At 39.0% G+C, this 18,009-nt stretch overlaps 1 long non-coding RNA gene across 2 annotated transcripts in view; it reads right to left on the reverse strand.

Moving 5' to 3' along the window:
* Nucleotides 1-18,009, reverse strand: part of LOC141918564 (uncharacterized) — an 846,297-nt gene that overhangs the window by 129,355 nt on the left and 698,933 nt on the right. The window lies entirely within an intron of this gene.

The raw sequence follows: 18,009 nt of genomic DNA on the forward strand, positions 1-18,009 counted from the left end.
GCATATAGATTCAAATTCATACATGCTTTATTCCTGGCTTTCCTGTTGTTCAATTCATGGAAACTGGAAATGCTGGAATGCTAACGGTTTATCTCCCATAGTGAATACCCAAGTTTTCTTAAATTACAGTGAAGAGACACATATTTTTCACTTGGATATGCAGTGAAATGCCTTTGTACAGATTGCCAGAACTCTTATATTAGGAAGTTTACAATCCATAAATTTGCATCTCCCAGTTTACACTTAGCTTTTGGCTTGAAATTTGTGCTCAAGTTTCCAATGTTTAAGAACATAGCACTTCAAATCAAAAAACAAGACTTCCTCTGCAATGTAGAAGATGAAATAGAAGTCTCTGAAGGCCTCCAGGGTAAATCTTATTAAGTTTTAGAGTGGTAAAAAAGAAGAAACATTAGGATCTAATAAAAAAAAAAAAAAAGAAAATTAAGTAAGAGTAGTATATAAATTCAACATTCTACTTATATCAAAGTAGCCTAAAACGTATATGGTAGTTAAGAACCCATGGGTAAATAAACAAGATTTATTTACTAAGTAGTAAAAAATAGTGAAAAAAATCCCATTTGAGCAAACCGTGGAAACAGAGAATTTCAGGCTAGATACATTGCACCGATGAGAAGGGAGTTAGTTCTCCACTGGGTACTGCCAAAGGACACTGTATTTGATATCATGTATCTCCTCTGTTCTGCAGTGTAGAAGCACCTTTGGCTTTATATAATTTTCAAAGAAAGGAATGTTTCAAAGATTAAATGTGGTCAAATTATTTGCATTAATAAGGAAGTTATGACCATAACACGTGGGCAAAAAATGCACAACCCTTGGGAATGAAGAAAAGAAGGAGGAAAAGAATGAGACAAACAAGGAGGAAGACCAAGGTCCACCAAGGCCAGGTCATTCTAGACCAGGTATTAAAACCAGTTCTAAAAAGAACCCCAGAAAAGTCATTGCAGTGGGTGACTCCATTCTGAGGGGTGTCTAAGGCCCAATATGCAGACCAGACTGGCTTCATAGGGAAGTCTGCTGCCTCCCTGGGGCCCAGATCAAAGACCTCAACAGCTAAACTCCCTGCTCTAGTGAGACCCAAGGACTACTACCCTCTCTTGGTTTTTCAGGTAGGTAGTGATGACATTACCAGGAGAAGTCCTAAAGCAATGAAGAGAGATTTCAGGTCCTAGGGGAAAATGATTAAGGGGTCAGAGGCACAAATTGTGTTCTCTTCCATCCCTTCAGTTGTGGGGATGGATGAAGAAGAATACCGGAGAACTCAACAGATGAACTTGTGGCTCCAAGACTGGTGTTACCACCAGGGCTTTGGATTTTTCAATCATGGGTTGGTATACAGGGCACCAGACATTTTGGCATTAGATGGAATTCACCTGTCCCAGAGGGGAAAAAGGATCTTGGGGCAGGAGTTAGCTGGGCTCATTGACAGAGCTTTAAACTAGATTTGAAGGGGGAAGGGGGCAAAACATCAGCCCATCTGAAGTGCATGTATACCAGTGCACACAGCATGGGTAACAAATATGAGGAACTTGAAGCCATGATGCAGCAGGAAAATCATGATGTCGTGGCTATTACAGAAACATGGTGGGATGTCTCCCATGACTGGAGTGTGCTAATTGATGGCTACAGGCTCTTTAGGAGGGACAGACAAGGAAGGAGAGACATAGTGGGGTTGTTAGGGACTGTTATGATTGCTTTGAGTACAAGTCTAGTGAAGACAGGGTGGAGTGTCTTTGCGTTAGAATCAGGGGGAAGGCCAACAGGACAGATATTGTAGTAGGAGTCTACTATAGGCCACCCATCCAGGACAGAGAGGTGGTTGAAATATTCTATAGGCATTTAGGAGAAATCTCACGATCACTTGCCCTTGAGGGCTGAGGTGCTTAATGGCTTCTTTGCCTCAGTCTTTAATAACAAGACTAGTTGTTTTGAGGGAATCCAGCCTCCTCAGCCAGAAGACAGAGACTGGGAGAACAACTCCCCTGCAATCCAGGAGACAGTCAGTGACCTGCTGCATCACATAGACACACACAAGTCTATGGGACCAGACGGGATACACCCGAGGGTGCTGAAGGAGTTGGCTGGAGTGATCGCCAAGCCACTTTCCACCATTTACCAGCAGTCCTGGCTGACCAGGGAGGTCCCGACAGATTGGAAATTGGCCAATGTGACACCCATCTATAAGAAGGGTCAGAAGGATGATCCGGGAAATTACAGGCCTGTCAGCTTGAGTTTGGTGCCCAGGAAGCTGATGGAGCAGCTCATCCTGAGTACCATCACACAACACATGCAGGTCAATCAGATGATCAGGCCCAGTCAGCATGGGTTTATGAAAGGCAGGTCCTGCTTGACAAACCTGATCTCCTTCTACGACAGGACGACCTGCTTATTGGATGAGGGAAAGGCTGTGGATGTTGTCTACTTTGACTTTAGTAAGGCCTTTGACACCATTTCCCACAGCATTCTTGTGGCAAGACTGGCTGCTTGTGGCTTGGATGAGTGCACGCTTTACTGGGTAAAAAACTGTCTGGATGGCCCGGCCCAAAGAATTGTAGTGAATGGAGTTAAATCCAGTTGGCAGCCGGTGGTGAGTGGTGTCCCCCAGGGCTCGGTTTTGGGGCCACTCCTGTTTAACATCTTTATTGATGATCTAGACGAGGGGATCGAGTGCACCCTCAGTAAGTTTGCAGATGACACCAAGTTGGGTTGGAGTGTTGATCTGCTCGAGGGTAGGGAGGCTCTGCAGAGAGACCTGGACAGGCTGGAGTGATAGGCTAAGGCCAGCTGTAGGAGTTTCATAAGGCCAAATGCTGGGTTCTGCACTTCCGCCACAACAACTCCCAGCAACACCACAGGCTTGGGGAGGAGTGGCTGGAGAGCTGCCAGTCAGAGATGGACCTGGGGGTGTTGATTGACAGCCGGCTGAACATGAGCCAGCAGTGTGCCCAGGTGGCCAAGAAGGCCAATGGCATCCTGGCTTGTACTAGAAATAGCGTGGCCAGCAGGGACAGAGAAGTGATCTTACCTGGGTACTGGGCACTGGTGAGGACGCACCTCAATTACTGTGTTCAGTTTTGGGCCCCTCACTACAAAAAGGACATTGAATTACTTGAGCGTGTCCAAAGAAGGGCAACGAAGCTGGTGAAGGGTCTGGAGCACATGTCGTACGAGGAGCAGCTGAGGGAACTGGGGTTGTTTAGTCTGGAGAAGAGGAGTCTGAGGGGAGACCTCATCGCCCTCTACAACTACCTGAAAGGAGGTTGAAGAGAGCTGGGGATGAGTTTCTTTAACCAAGCAACAAGGGATAGAACAAGAGGTAATGGCCTCAATTTGCGCCAGGGAAGGTTTAGACTGGATATTAGGAAGCATTTCTTTCCAGAAGGGGTTGTTAGGCATTGGAATGGGCTGCCCAGGTCAGTGATGGAATCCCCATCCCTGGAGGTGTTTATGAGTCGGGTCAATTTAGCCCTGAGGGATATGGTGTAGTTGGGAACTGTCAGTGTTAGGTTAACGGTTGGACTAGATCATCTTCAAGGTCCTTTCCAACCTAGATGATTCTGTGATTCTGTGATTCTGTGAAACAGGAGGTCACTGTTGAAATGCTGGAAGAAACATCTCAACCAAAGGAAGTCAAACTATACTACCGTTTGTCTGCAGTTTCCTAATCCTTAGGCTCACTATAGACCAGCCAGATTATACGGTACAAGAGCAATCAGAGGACTCAATTTCCTTATGCCATGAGGAACTTAACTCCTTCTAGTAAATATTTATCTGACAGCACTATTTTGACAGTGTTTGTTCTGGACTGCCTTTGAAACAGTACATCATGAGCAGATGATGGAATTTACACTCATGGTTTATTGAGACATCAAAGAGATGGCTGTCCATTTCAGGAGCTGCATTCAAAAAAAGAAACTGATTGTGCTTTCTCCAGTCATTCACAGATTTTTACAGCAAACTCTGATTGAAAATCACTTAAATCACTAAAATCTATCTAGTGATTTAAGAGAATCCCATATCCAGATACTGCTTTTCGTGAATTCTGTTATTATCCCACAGAGAGAAGTGAAAAGACTTTACTTAAGGGGTAGTCTCAAATGGCCAGAGTAACTTTTGGAAAGTAAGAATGAGAATCCAGAGATCAAATATTTATTCCCACTGAATTTACTATAACAAATGCCTGCAATATGGACAACTAAAGGATGCACTCTGAAAACATAGAGGAAATAAATTCATCAGAGCTTTCTTCTTTACTAAATAAAGTGATCATCTTATGAGGAAACTTGCTTTTCTCTGAAATATGGAATAGTCACACTGACAACCCCCCCCCACCCCTTACAAGAGGTAGAGTATTGGTCATTTTGTGTCTGTCAAAGAAATTTAAAAGAGTTGGCAAAATCTTCTGACTCAGGCAAGAACCATCCCTCAAGGAAATTTGAAGAAAAGAATTATAGAGTATTATTGTAATAGAAAGGTGGTGGGATAGTGTTAATAACTGTTCATGTAAACTAAACATAAAAATGTGGTTGCACTTTAATGTACAAAATGCAGTCAGTCTACATAGCTCTTATTTGCTGTACAGAAAAAGCTAATAAAGATAGAGGGAAAGGGAAGTAGATATAGTTTTGAATTTTCTAACTGAGGAACTCTTGTCTTTGATTTTCAAATGTGATGAGCTTTGATATACTCTGTGTACTTCATCCTACCTGCAGTTTCTTGGAATCATGCCTTGATTTGTGTCAGCTGACTCACTGACTTTTTATCAAGGTGTTCGAATATACAGTGCCTTCATTAACTACCCAAGTTTTCTGTCTCATTATGTGAGACAGAAAAGCCCACTAATATGTCATTGAACAGCAGCCATTACTTCTGAGCTCCTGTACTTCTGTGGATGAGGGTGAGTGTGGCAATTGATTTATCACCATTTTAATAGATGACCTGTGAGTCAATACAAATGTTTCACTCAGTGGTGGCAGAGGGCAAATGATCCAATTTTTTGAACACAATGAACTAATATGTGTGCTCTAGTTTTTCCTGTTTTACTGAGAGAGTTGTTACATTTACTAATCTTACTAGTTAAGAAATCTCTGTTATTTCAAGTTTAAGTTAATATCAATGAAAAAAACTAATAGCTTAACATCACTTTGTTATTCCTTCAGTACTATCCAGATGATGAAAGAAAACAAAATCTTATACCTTACATGTACATATAAATTTTCGGGGTTTTTTACTTTTTAACAAGGTGATGTTAAACTCATTCAGGATTATTTTTCACTTTTCAAATGCCTTCTGTTCAAACCACTGAACATGATTTTAAAAATTTTATAGGTTAAATCATACAGATTAAATAAAAATTGAAAATTATATTGTGCTATTTTTAAAGGAAAAAATAAATAAAGCAGAAGTAAGCAATTTTCTGAAAGAACAAGATGAACTCTCATGGACCAAGATGAGGCTGACTGGCCTGTTATTCCCCAGATAGTTCTGCTTTCTGTCTTGGAGACAGAAGAGAACTTTGCTTCCTTCCAGTTCTTTGCCAGGTCCAGCAGTTCATGTCCCCTTGCTGATTCCTTGGTTATCTGTGTCAATGTGTTGGCAACGCACTTCAGAAACCTCCTGGATTACTTGTGGTCTGCAGTGTTGTCCCTCCAGCACACAAAGGGGTGGGTCAATTCTCCCAAGATGACAAGTGCCTATAAATGTGAGGATTCTTCCAGTTGTTCTTCCTCAACAAGACTGTAGCAGACACCCATCACCATGTTCCCACTAATTTCACACTAATGTTCACACTAGTTTGGCTGGCCCATCACCCAGAAAACAAAGAGCTCCATAAATCCTGCTGCTCTCCTACATGAAGGGCAACTCTCCCTTCTTAGGTTCCTGGTATATCCTTCCTAAAGAGACTGCAACTATCCATGGCAACACTTCAGCTGTTGATTATGAAGTCCTTAGTGTTTACATCAGACCTTAAGTTTTGCTTGCCAACTTCGTCCAGTGCTTTCTCACTGGATTATTGGTCATTCTCTCCCTCCCTTCTTGGCTGTAGTCTAATGTTCTCTTCTTGAGAGAGTCTGATTACAAAGCTGCTTTTCCCTGCTTTGTCAGGTGAATCCTTTCTCTTCCAAGTAACCCTCAAAAAAGGTCTCACCATCATAAAAATTAAAACTCTGTTGCCAACATCAAATGTGTAACTAGCTTTTGACCTCCAAGATCCATCCATTCCTCACCAAACTCCTCCCATTCACCAGAAAGACCAAGGAGAAACCACCAGGCAACAAGCCCTTCATCCTCATTCCCCAGAGATATGTGGTGACTCCTTATGAGCTCCTAATCTTCTGGCCATATTGCTAGTGCCCACATGGAGAAGAAATGTAGAATAATAGTTTGTCCAACTCACAAGATGGACAAACCTTGTCAACCTATCCATGATGTCCTGGACCAAAACCCTCAGCATGCAGCAAATGTCCCCTGTTAGCAATCTGAATCTGCTGAGTAACCTCCACCCCTGCAGCAGAGAGTCTCCTACTACCATTTTTTTCTCTATCCTGCCAATGCTGTCACAGGTCTCAGAACAGGCAGCTCAGAGGCTTTGTTGGGCAGAAATCCCTGCCCTTGCGTGTGCTGGAGCCCTGAACCTGCTCTGCAGGTCATAGATGCAGGTAGAGCAGGAATGATCATCCTGGTACCAGAGTTCCCAAGTTACCAGACTTTACCAGCCTGGTCATCTCCATTTCCCAGCTTGACAAACACTGGTGCTGCCTGGTTCTCCTTGGTGCAGCTGGAGGTTCAGGCTCTTGCAGTGCAGTCTCTTGAGAGACATTAGGACCATTTGCTTTTCATTATCCCTGATGCTGTGTAGTCGCTGACCTTCTACCACAGCTCCACTACTCATGTTACAAACCCTCTACCAGTGCATGCTTCCTTCAAGAGCTGAGACCATTGTCTGTGGTCCCAGCAAGAACTCCCAGAGGTCACTGCAGCCCTTGACTGGAAGAACTATACCCTCCCATGGGAGCTCATGCTGGGTAAAGGCAGAAGCCTCTGATTGGGGCTGCCAGGGACCATGCACATGCCCACCATCTCTGAGCACAAAAACTCTATCCTGTACTTCTGCATAAATGCTGCCTCTCTTATGAAGTTACAGGATGTTGATTAAAGACTCTCCAAAACTCTCAAAATCTAACCTTACCAAACTCTGATGCTGTGATTGGAAAGATACTTGGATTCAGGTACAAATCATTGGTGCTAGAAACTACAAGTCTTTAATTTTTCCTTGATTTATAGAAGGACAATCTTACAGAATATTGTTGTATTTATCTCTGCATTCTAGTATTATCTTAGAAAATGCATTTTATTTGTCCTTCTGAAATATTTGAAATTGTGTAGTGATATAAAACAGAAAATTAAATTAATGATAAATTAATGTAACTTAATATGTATCAATTCCAGAAAAACATAGGCATAAAAGTTATTAATAAACAATCTCTTTGAATCTTTAGACTTATTATTAAAGGAAGCAGAAGGAGACTACCTAGAAAATGTGGCTTTGCAGAAAATCATAAGACAGAAATGAAATCTTAGAGTAGTCACTGCAATGATTCAGGTAGTCAAGACAACAGAAGTCTTGCAATGAATACAGAGGCACTTCCTTCCCATGGGGGTCTGTTGCTGAAATTAAGTTTTATCCAATCAATAGATTAGTAAGATTTTCTGAAGGTGAACATATAAAACTAGGAATTGAATTAAATGCTGAAAGAGTTATAAAACCATAGAGGGGAAAACATTCAAATGGTAAACTAATTTTGAAAGATACAGTCCCAGAAGGTCAAAAACTTTGAAGGAAGGAGCTAAAATATTAATTATGAATGAATATAAATGTATTTACAGCAAAGAACAGATTCTCAGATAGTTATGTATATGCTGCCAGGAACATTCATGAACAGTTGCTGTTTAGTCCTCTGTGCCTAATAGTAACCAACCATTGTCAACACAACCTTGCTATTGTCTGCAAATCCTGTCTTTCTATACAGATCTGTCACTATGTTGAAGAAATTCAGTCACAAATAAAAAAATCAAGTGAGTCAAGATTTTTTCACAATTTGAGTGGTAATATTTTGCCTATACAGCTTCAGAAGTGGAAACATTTGTCAAAAACTTGGGGAATTACTCATCTCCTGGAAAAATACTCATTTGCAATGAATGGAAGAGCAGAGATGCAAACAACTCTACAAGAAAACATCAAGAATGCCTATTAAATCAGCCTGTAGCAGCCTTACTTTATGCTGATGCTTCTTTGAAATACAGTCCATATTTGTCCTATATAATTAAAAAAATGAAAACCAACAAACCTTCAAAGACAGAGGCATGTTTATCAGAAGTAATTTGACTCTACTTTTTCTGTTTTACATTTCCATTATTAAAAGAGAGAAGGGAGCTCACAGTCTTCAAGGAATGGAAGACATGGTAGAGTAAAAAAATTGCTTCTTTCAGAGTGTTTTTATGAAAAATGCTATGAAAAAACCTGTACAGAATGATTAGCTGTAAATCAAAATGTGACCAGATTGCATTAGAAGAACAGATGATACAACTGGCTTTTCATTTCTGGGGTCTTGGATTTAGTATCCTAAATCATAAGTATAGATGAGTTATTTAGTCAGATTCTAGCATTCATCTGTTTTTCCTGAAGTTCATCTGGAGCTATTTAAACCTAAGCATTGAGATGAGGTATGAGAGTCTGACATTAATAATCACATGCAATTATTTATGTGACACTAGTTAACCCTTGAAATTCTGGTCTTAATTTGGGAATTAGTCAGTCTTCCAGTTGGTTTAAAACTTTGGTCATGGGTATATAACTTCTATGTTTTGGGCACTGTGGTATTGCCAGATTAAAGATGTTACTCTTCCAGCCTACAAAACATCCAGACTTTTACTGAAGATATGTTTAAAGATTAATTAGGATACATATGTTACCAATACACTGAGTTTTGTTTAAAGCTTAAAATACTGCCATAATATAACAATTTTGAGTTTCTGTTATGTATTGTTTACCTTAATTTGCATTAGGCTTGCTCCGTATTAAGTAGGAGTAAAATAAATGTTTTCAGTAAGACAACTAGAATTTTATCGTTACTGCCAAATAACACATTTTCAAACTCTTTTAAGTCAGCATTTATGGAAATCAATTGTGATACCAAATGTTTATACATATTTCCACTAAAGATTTATGGTATATATATGACTTATGTATCTGGGACTTGTGTTCACTGATCTTACTGTTAGAAACCTTTATTAAGGCATCCCTGTTGAGAAATGACTGTAGCAACTGAGATAAAATGTGAAGCCACTGTGTTGAAAATATTCTGTTGCATTTTCAGATTCTGCATGTTGCTCTTTTCGGAGATTTACAACTGAAAAGCACAGTTTATAGTCTAACCCAGAGCCTGTAAGCCACATTAGCATTCAGTGAAAATATCTTCTTTTTCAAATCTAGAAAACAGCACTTTTGAACTGATTACTTAATTACTTCATCCACCCACAAATGAAGATATTACTCTTCAGTACAGCTGGTCACAAATGCAGTGTAAGCCAGCCCTTCCCATGGAACTACAAGATGAGCTATGTTTTCACTGAATGTCTCCCCAGCATATCAATGAAATCAAATTTTGTCCTGTGTGTACAATAAACATAATACAAGAAGTAACACATTTATACATACATTTTCTGTGAATAGGATTTTAAAATTCAATGGAAAAACCTGCTCACAAACTGCAGTAGTTTCCTTTACCAAATTTAAACCTGAATTCCATAAGAAATAAAAATAAAAAAATAGACCTCCTCTATAGCAAAGTAACACTGTTTAAATGAATGGTTGGATTCAGAGGGACTGAACCTTATACAAAACAAGACACTACTAAACAAACTGATACAAAAAAGCAAAACACTCCTGCTTTTCAAATAGACAAAATCCTTTCCTGGCTCCTCCTGAGTCCGTCCTGAGAAAGCAGTGGTCTTACCTCTGATCTGGCAAAACAAAATACTAGATATCACATTTCCTTTGAGAAGTTGTTGACCTCCGTGTAGGACACCTGGTTTTTATAATGGGTAAGCATAGCAAGGTTAGGCTCCTCTGAAATGCAAAATCCCTCCACACCCTCTGAAGACTCTAGGTAAATATCAAAGCAACAAATGCAGGCAAAGTGCTGCATCAAACAGATAAACAAATACCAGCTGAAAACTAAGGTTAATACAGTAGCCTAATATGAACAAATATGTGGAAGTTTAGTTGAAGATTTATTATTATCAATCAGAGCAGACAGTCCTAATTATACACACATCAGTATAGTGGCTGTTATTATTCCTTTGACAGTACCTTCCTGTATATTAAATATAGAAAGTGCATATAAAAATAAAAGATGAAATAATGAATAAATCTTTTAAAGAAATTTTTCCATGGAGTAGAATAGTTTACACAATCTCAGTCTATCACAACTCTCCCATTGACTGCAAAGGGAGAAGCTGCAAGTACCATGCTTTCTTACAGATTGCCTAGCATGCCTTCACTAACACAATCTTCAGTCTTGGTCTCTTAGTTATTATTTGAAGTAGTATCATGCAGGCAGCAAATTAATTTCAGAAAAAGGGAAAATTTTGCATATCTTCTTTTTTTTTTCATATTAATTAAAACCCCTAAATAATTGGAATCAAAATGATGTGTATATAGAATAAAAAATTGTCAGTTCCTACACCAAAACTGATAACTTAGGTCTTTGAGCTGGATTTTGGAACCTATATACATTGCTATGAGAGGTACTTTGAACAGAGAAATAGGTTATAACTCACTAAAGACTGGTAGTTACAGAAATCTTCTGGGATACATGTCTTACCCGACTAGAGAAAGAGGGGGTGAAAAACCCCCAAAGAAAAAAAAAGAAATATGAATTAAGAAGCAATGTGAAAATGAACATAGATTACATAGAAAGACAGTTTCTTCTCTGTGATACTTCAGACAAAAAGAAAACTTTCTGCAAAACATTTATAAATTGGGTGCTCTAAAACAAAACAAAAGGGTTTGCCTTTAGCTGCTAACTTCAGTGGGATTCAGTGTTTGAATGACAAGTATTTACTTTAGGTATTGCCACTGAGTAAATTTTAACACATATTTAAAAAAAAAAAATCCTCTTAAATCCTGAAATTTTAATAATTTTTCTGTGGATCAAATGTTTCATTCTATGTGAATAAACTGTTCTCAGTACTTAAAAAAAAAAAAAAAAAGAAGAAAAAAAAAAAAAAGAAAAAAACCCCCACCTACCTCAAAACAATCAACAAAATGCAGACATTACATGTCATCATTATTTCAGTCATTTACCCTAAACCTCAAGAGTAGTATTTCAGATGATAGGGAATTGACACCTACTTGCCAGATGATCCCTATTTCTTAGGATTTTTTAGAACTGAATAATTATGCAGCTAGTTGAAACTCTTAATTTTCACAAATTAGAAAGCAAAAACCAGCAATTTTTCCTTGCAGAAAAGTCAAGAGAGACCAAAGATGGTCTAGGATTACCATTCAAAGTCAATTGCCAATATTATATTCTAGAGTCTTTATTCAGGTCTAGATTCATGAAAGTTTACTGGTACATAGACAGCAGAATGCCTTTTTCTGTTTCACTAAAAATGGGAATTGTCAGTCAACCAAATGATTTGCCAGTTCTTTGTTAATTTCATCATAAATGGATTATTTTGTAAAGAATGTAGATATATTACTTGATTTAATTTTAAAAGTATTAAAAAATGTAAAATTATTAGAAATTGCCTGTAGAAATTCTGATGCAAGTACTAAAGTACTACTACTAAAGCACTACCTTACCACTGCAAATACCATTACGTCTTTTTACACGTGCATTTTTTTGAACACCAAGAAGCATCAGGCAAGGGAATGCCACAATCCTGAGCATGCCAGACAGTTCTTTGCTGAAGAGCAAATGCTACACCTATACCTAACCATAGACAAAGACTGCCTGACTCTCTGAAGTATGCCTTCAGGGCAATAGAGAACCTGTCTCTAACACCTTCCCTTAGAGATCCTAATTAAAGAAAATGTTTCTTACCAGCAGAACATTTATGATCATGTTTTGGTACATATTTGTTATGAGTCTCTATGTGTAGCAGACTTGTATCTAATGATGGTGCTGAATTATTCTGGACAGCAGTGTGCCTTACTTTTAGAGATTATTGGTTAAAAGTGTTTTTCACTTTGTGGAAAAAACAAAGCATTAGGAAAAACAGCGTGGTCATGTCTTCCAACTCATGTGAATTAATTTATTTGTTAAAGAAGTGGTAGAAGCTTTCATTAACAAAGGAACTTGGCACTGTACTTTGTGCTGAGGAAGTGCAGGTGCCATTTGCTCATATTCTGAAAAGAAGAGAAAGAGAGGAGAGGAAGAATAAATGAAGGGAGGACAAAAGGGGGCAGGCAGAAAGTCAGGAAAGAAAGGAAGGAAAGAAAGAAAGGAAGGAAAGAAAGAAAGGAAGGAAAGAAAGAAGGAAGTAGTCAGAAAACTTATTATAATGCCTGTACATTAAAGGGCTTAATTAAACTGATACGAATTTGACTTTATATTCTCAGTAGCTAATCAATATGACAGAAGAATATGTACTTTTAATACAAAGGCTGAAAAGATAAAGATACCCTTCAGAATAATGTTTGATTTTCGATCTGACTAGGCATCATTCTTTGTTTCCCTTGATTCTTTTCCTCCATTTTCTGCTCCTACCCCTTTTATTTCTGATAAAAAAGCTGATATCTTTTTCAGTTTTCAGCCTTTGTTGCTACACCACCTTCACTCTCATCCAGGCTGTTCTCTTCTCCTTTTCTACCTGAATAAAGCTCCTAACTCTCTTCCCATTCCATACATGTACTGCATATTACTGAGAGGAACATCTCAGGTTACTGAATAGCAGGGTCCTGCTATTACAGTCAACTGTGTTATATAAAACCTCTCATAAAAATATCACTGTCTGTTTTACAATCCGTTAGATTATTACTTCTACAGAATGCTGTTCTTAAAGCACTGATGGTTAGAAACCACATTTTCCAGCTTATGCATTCTCCATGGAACATTCACGTTTACATACTTGTGCACTAGCAACTTTTGCTTTTCTCTAAACCAAATATTTCTAAAGAAACCATTGGGCCTTTTTTTCCTCAAAGATAAAGGAGTTAAGCTCTTTGAGTGTCTTTCCTTCAATAAACAGTTTTCCTTCACCTTTTAAATAAATCTCTCAACAACTCTTTCTCCAAGGCTGCAATTCTGCCCAGAGTTCTAGCTGAACTTCCTACCTACACCAACAGAATCGCAATACTTCCGTACTTATTCTAGTGTAATTTGTATTTGCCTGATTTGTTGTGATGTTTAACTAATAAGGATGTCTTTTCCTCTTCTATCATTTCTAGTTGATGTGACTCTAAAAAGGAAATTCCTGCACTTTTCTTTCCCACTGCTTGTCCAGCATATTATTGCTAGGCTGCCTTTTTTTGAATGAGACTATGAGTCCATTCTATACATGACCTAGTGTTGGAAGTTTGGGAAAAGCGAAACAGCGAAAAATCTGCAAAACACACATTTCCTTAACACATGGTGCCCAGAACAAACACAGGATGGGATGGAGATCCAGTGATTTGTGCTGCTGTGGCACCAAGGAGGAATGCAAAGCAAGGTGGAGGCTCGCAGTCCCATTCTTCCACTTATCTCAAGGAACATTTGACATGACTATGAGGATTTATCTCCTGCTCTCCCCCTTGTGTGTGTGATTGCTATCGGGTTTTTTGTGTGTAGCGCTATATAGCCAACCTGCAGTTTATGCATTTATCGTAGGCAATCTCAAAGAATCTGCAGAAGTTGCATAAGAATAAACCGTACTATTCATGAACCTGACTGCTTCTCTTGAATGCAATCAGACCTACAACATATGGGCTGTTCATGCATCTGGTGTCAGGCCTATAGTTACGGCCATAATTGGCATACCTATTAAGAGATAAGTCCAGCCACCCCTAGTCCCTCTAATCTCTGAGGACCAGCTAGAACAGAATGGGGTTCATCTCTTACTAAATTAATTCATTACTTTAAATGCAGCACCTAGAACATCAAATGTCATCAATCAAGATTTCTGTGCAATTCAATTCAGTTTAACTGTTTAACTGTGACATAATGAACCCGGTTATGTCATGGCAACCTCTAGCATGGAGATGTTAGATCTTCTCAAGAGAATATTTCTATTATTATAATTTTCTTTAAAAAATCCCTCCAGCATATTCTGCTCAAGGCTCAGTGTTAAAAATGTCTGCACCTCCACCCTGTCTCAAACTCCAGCCACTGGGAACAAAAACATCCCCAAAAGAAAGTACACGTATACAGCCTGAGGCAGACACAGACAACAGGAAAAAATACATCTACCCGAAGGTTTAAATCTGGAAAATAGTTGAGCAGAAACACAGTACAGTAATACAATCATAACAACAGGCATCAAGAAGTAATCACTCACATATGGCTTTAGACCTCAAAGTTCCCTGAAACAAGTTCTGTTCCAGTTGCAAAGAAGATACCTACAAATTTTGTACTTTGTCTTAGTAAGACTGAAAGCATCGTGTACAGTTTATTAGTACCTGTTGCTTACAATTTAAAACTTAACAAACAAGTGCAAAACTTCATGTTTTAATGGCTTGCTAAGTCAGTGAGAAGGACTTTATATTAGGTTTGTCAGGGAGTAATGATCAAAGCATGATCAGTAATGAAAGCATGGATGGCACTGTGGAAAAACAGGGGACACTGTGGGGTGAGGGGACCCCACTGTTGTTTTGAGAGGTTTGTTGCTCCTGGGAGGCTTTTATCTGGGATGGTGTCAAGAAAGTGTTGAGGATCAGCAAGCCCTTGTGCTGTTAGCCCTTTCTGATCATCCATGTGGGCACCAGTGATACTGTTGGGCTGACCTTTAACATGGTAAGAGTGATTGCAGAGCTCTGAGACTGATGTAAAGGCATATAACACACAGACACAGGAGTATCTCCTTGATTTTTTCAGTGAAGAGGGTCCACCTCAAGTCCACTTGTGCAAACATATGTGACTTGGGAGACAGGAGGAATTAGAAGCTTGTCCACAGCTGTAGACCTATGATTTCCCTTTGATTATAGAGAAGTGTTAAAGACAGATTACATGGCTGGACTGTGATGATGGATGGAAGAGGGCTTTCTAGGAGAGTCAGATGGGAAAGGTGAAGAGGACAGGTGGTGCACTAGCCTAGGGAGTGAGCTAAATGCTGAGACCATGTGATGTGTGGTGAATCTATCGAGAATTTATAGGTGGATTCAGGGGACAGATAACTGACAGACATCATAATGGGTGTCTGCTATAGGTCACCAGATCAAGAAGAGGACATAGATGAAACCTCTTCAGACAAGTAAAAGAGGCTGTGTAAAACCACAGGCCTTTGTATCATAGGAGAATTTAGTTGCCTTAACATCTGTGAGAAAGGCAATGTGGCAGGCACAAGTCATACAGATGATTCTAAGCTGAATAGACAAGTCACTCTTCTGGATCTGTTGTCTATTATCCCATTGGTCCAAGACTCCTTGTTAAGCTCAACCTTGGGCCTTCAGTTCCTGCTTGAGTTAATGCTGTAGGTATACTGGACAAGCCTTGAACCCATGATTTATAGGTGTTTCCAGGACTTCTATCTGCCCCTTGCTTCTTCCTGGCCTCCCTGGATGGGTCCTGGACCTGATTCATCCCTTGTCTGAGGCTGTTAAGGGACCCACTGCCATCACCACTCTGCTCAGCTCAGGTTGCTGGGGGTGATGTGGGGTTGTGGCCCAAAGGAAGGGCCCAGTTTGGCTTGGGGCCACCTCCAGCTGCTGCCTCATCTTCTGCTTTTATGGTACACTGATGGCTGATGGTTCTTGTCATTCATGAACAAAGTGGATGTGGCTAAAAAGATCAAGATATGCTAGAGTTTAATATCCTGAGTGAGCTGGAACTGTTATCATACACACAACAAAAGGCTGAGAAGTTTGGGTTTATTCAGACTAGGGAAGAGAAGACTTTTGGGGAAGATCTTATTGGTATCCACAAGTACCTGTTCGGAGGTGTAGAGAAGACAGTCAGACTCTTCTCCAAGATGAACAAAGAGCTAATGAGCAGAAGTTGCAACACAGGATGTTTTGGTGAGAGGTTAGGAAAAGCTTTTTAGCATCAGAGTAATTGAATACTGGGAAAAAATGACACAGAGATGTTGTAGAGTCTCCATTCTTGGAGGCACTCTACCAACTGAACCTGAGCTGGGCCTAACAGTGTAGGTAAAAGTGAGTCTTCTTTAAATGGATCATGCCGTAATAGATTGCATGAATCTTGCATTTTTAAGCCAGTCATTAGAAGAACTGATCAGTACATGCCAGGTGTCTGCAATAACTAGAAACAGATAAGCAACTGGGTGAAGTAAAAAGAAAAAGAAATTGCAAGACTCATGTGTGGAGAAGCCAGCGTTGAAACAAAAAGCTAACTTTGAATTAGTTCCCGCATAGGTTTTCTTGACCTATGAGTTGCATAGATGAGTGGTTAACATTGGGAATTGTTTTTACATTTTATTCTCAACCAGTTCAAGATTCATCCATTGTCAATAGAAACCCCAAGTCTAATCTTCTTCCATTGTAATAAGCATAATTCAATTTAGACAGAATGATTCCATCAGCCTAATACACATATCTTATACCCAACTTATTACTTGAATTACATATTTCTCAGTCTGGGATCTTGCAGTTTGCAACACAGTTTCCCAGCTTTGGAACTAATAGAATTTACATGCCTTTATTGATATAATATGTGAACCATACAAATGAGAAGAAATGTTATGCAACAAGGTAGTTTTGGTAGGACACATATTTGGCCTCTTGGAAAAGAGTGCAAAATATCTTTCTTGGCGATGGAGGATGTTGAGTAACTTCAGGATAACACATATCTAATTTAGATCTAATGAAATTGCTTTTGTAAATCTACCTCATTGATAAGTGTTAACCAAACATTCTTTCATTTAAAAAGTGAAAAATCTGAAATACAAAGATTCAAGAATAAAGTAACATAATTTAACCTAAGACATAGAAATCGGGATGTCACAGAATCACAGAATCATCAAGGTTGGAAAAGACCTTGAAGATCACCTAGTCCAACCACTAACATAACATTGACAGTTCTGAACTACACCATATCCCTAAGCACTATGTCAACCTGACTCTTAAACACCTCCAGGGATATGTTAAAATAGGATTTATATATCAAGTTACAACTTTATTTGCAGCTTCACAAATCGATGTTTCTAAATATTCAACCAAATCGCTAAACAGAAACACCGTACATAGCAAACAGGATAATTGTTCATGTTCCTCAGCCTGGGAATACTAAAAACATTTGAGGCTTTGGCTGTTCTTCCCCAATGAGAACCAAAGTCCTGGTTCACTTCTTCTAAACCACAAAATCTCCTAACTTACTTCCCAATTTTAATTGCTTCTACACACAATGACCCACAATTTTGAAGGCACTGGCTTGCTTCAGGATCTTTTTGTCTCACAGGAATGACCTTAATATATCTCTCAAATAGAGGTTGTTCCTTAGGTACAACAAAGTTATGAAAGTTTATGTATTCAGTTCTTCAATCCTGAGTTTCTTCTGCTGGTGTTAAGAAGATTCTTACTTTTAGGACTTTATTTTTCCTGAGACAGATTTGTTTTCACCAAAAAGGTCTTAATCTCTACTTATGAATGTAAGAGAATGTATTGTATGGCATAACTTCAGACTCTTGTAAATCAACTTATTAAGGAGAGCACTATTTTGATCCCCTGAAGTGTTCAAATTAAAAAGAAATACAGACATAGAAACCGTATCAGTTCCCAGGCTGAGATACTTTGCTTGCTAGCTCGTCTACAAATAGTCTCTTGGTTTACCT

The sequence above is a fragment of the Strix aluco genome, chromosome Z (genome assembly GCF_031877795.1).
Source record: "Strix aluco isolate bStrAlu1 chromosome Z, bStrAlu1.hap1, whole genome shotgun sequence".
In the NCBI taxonomy this organism is placed as follows: Eukaryota; Metazoa; Chordata; class Aves; order Strigiformes; family Strigidae; genus Strix; species Strix aluco.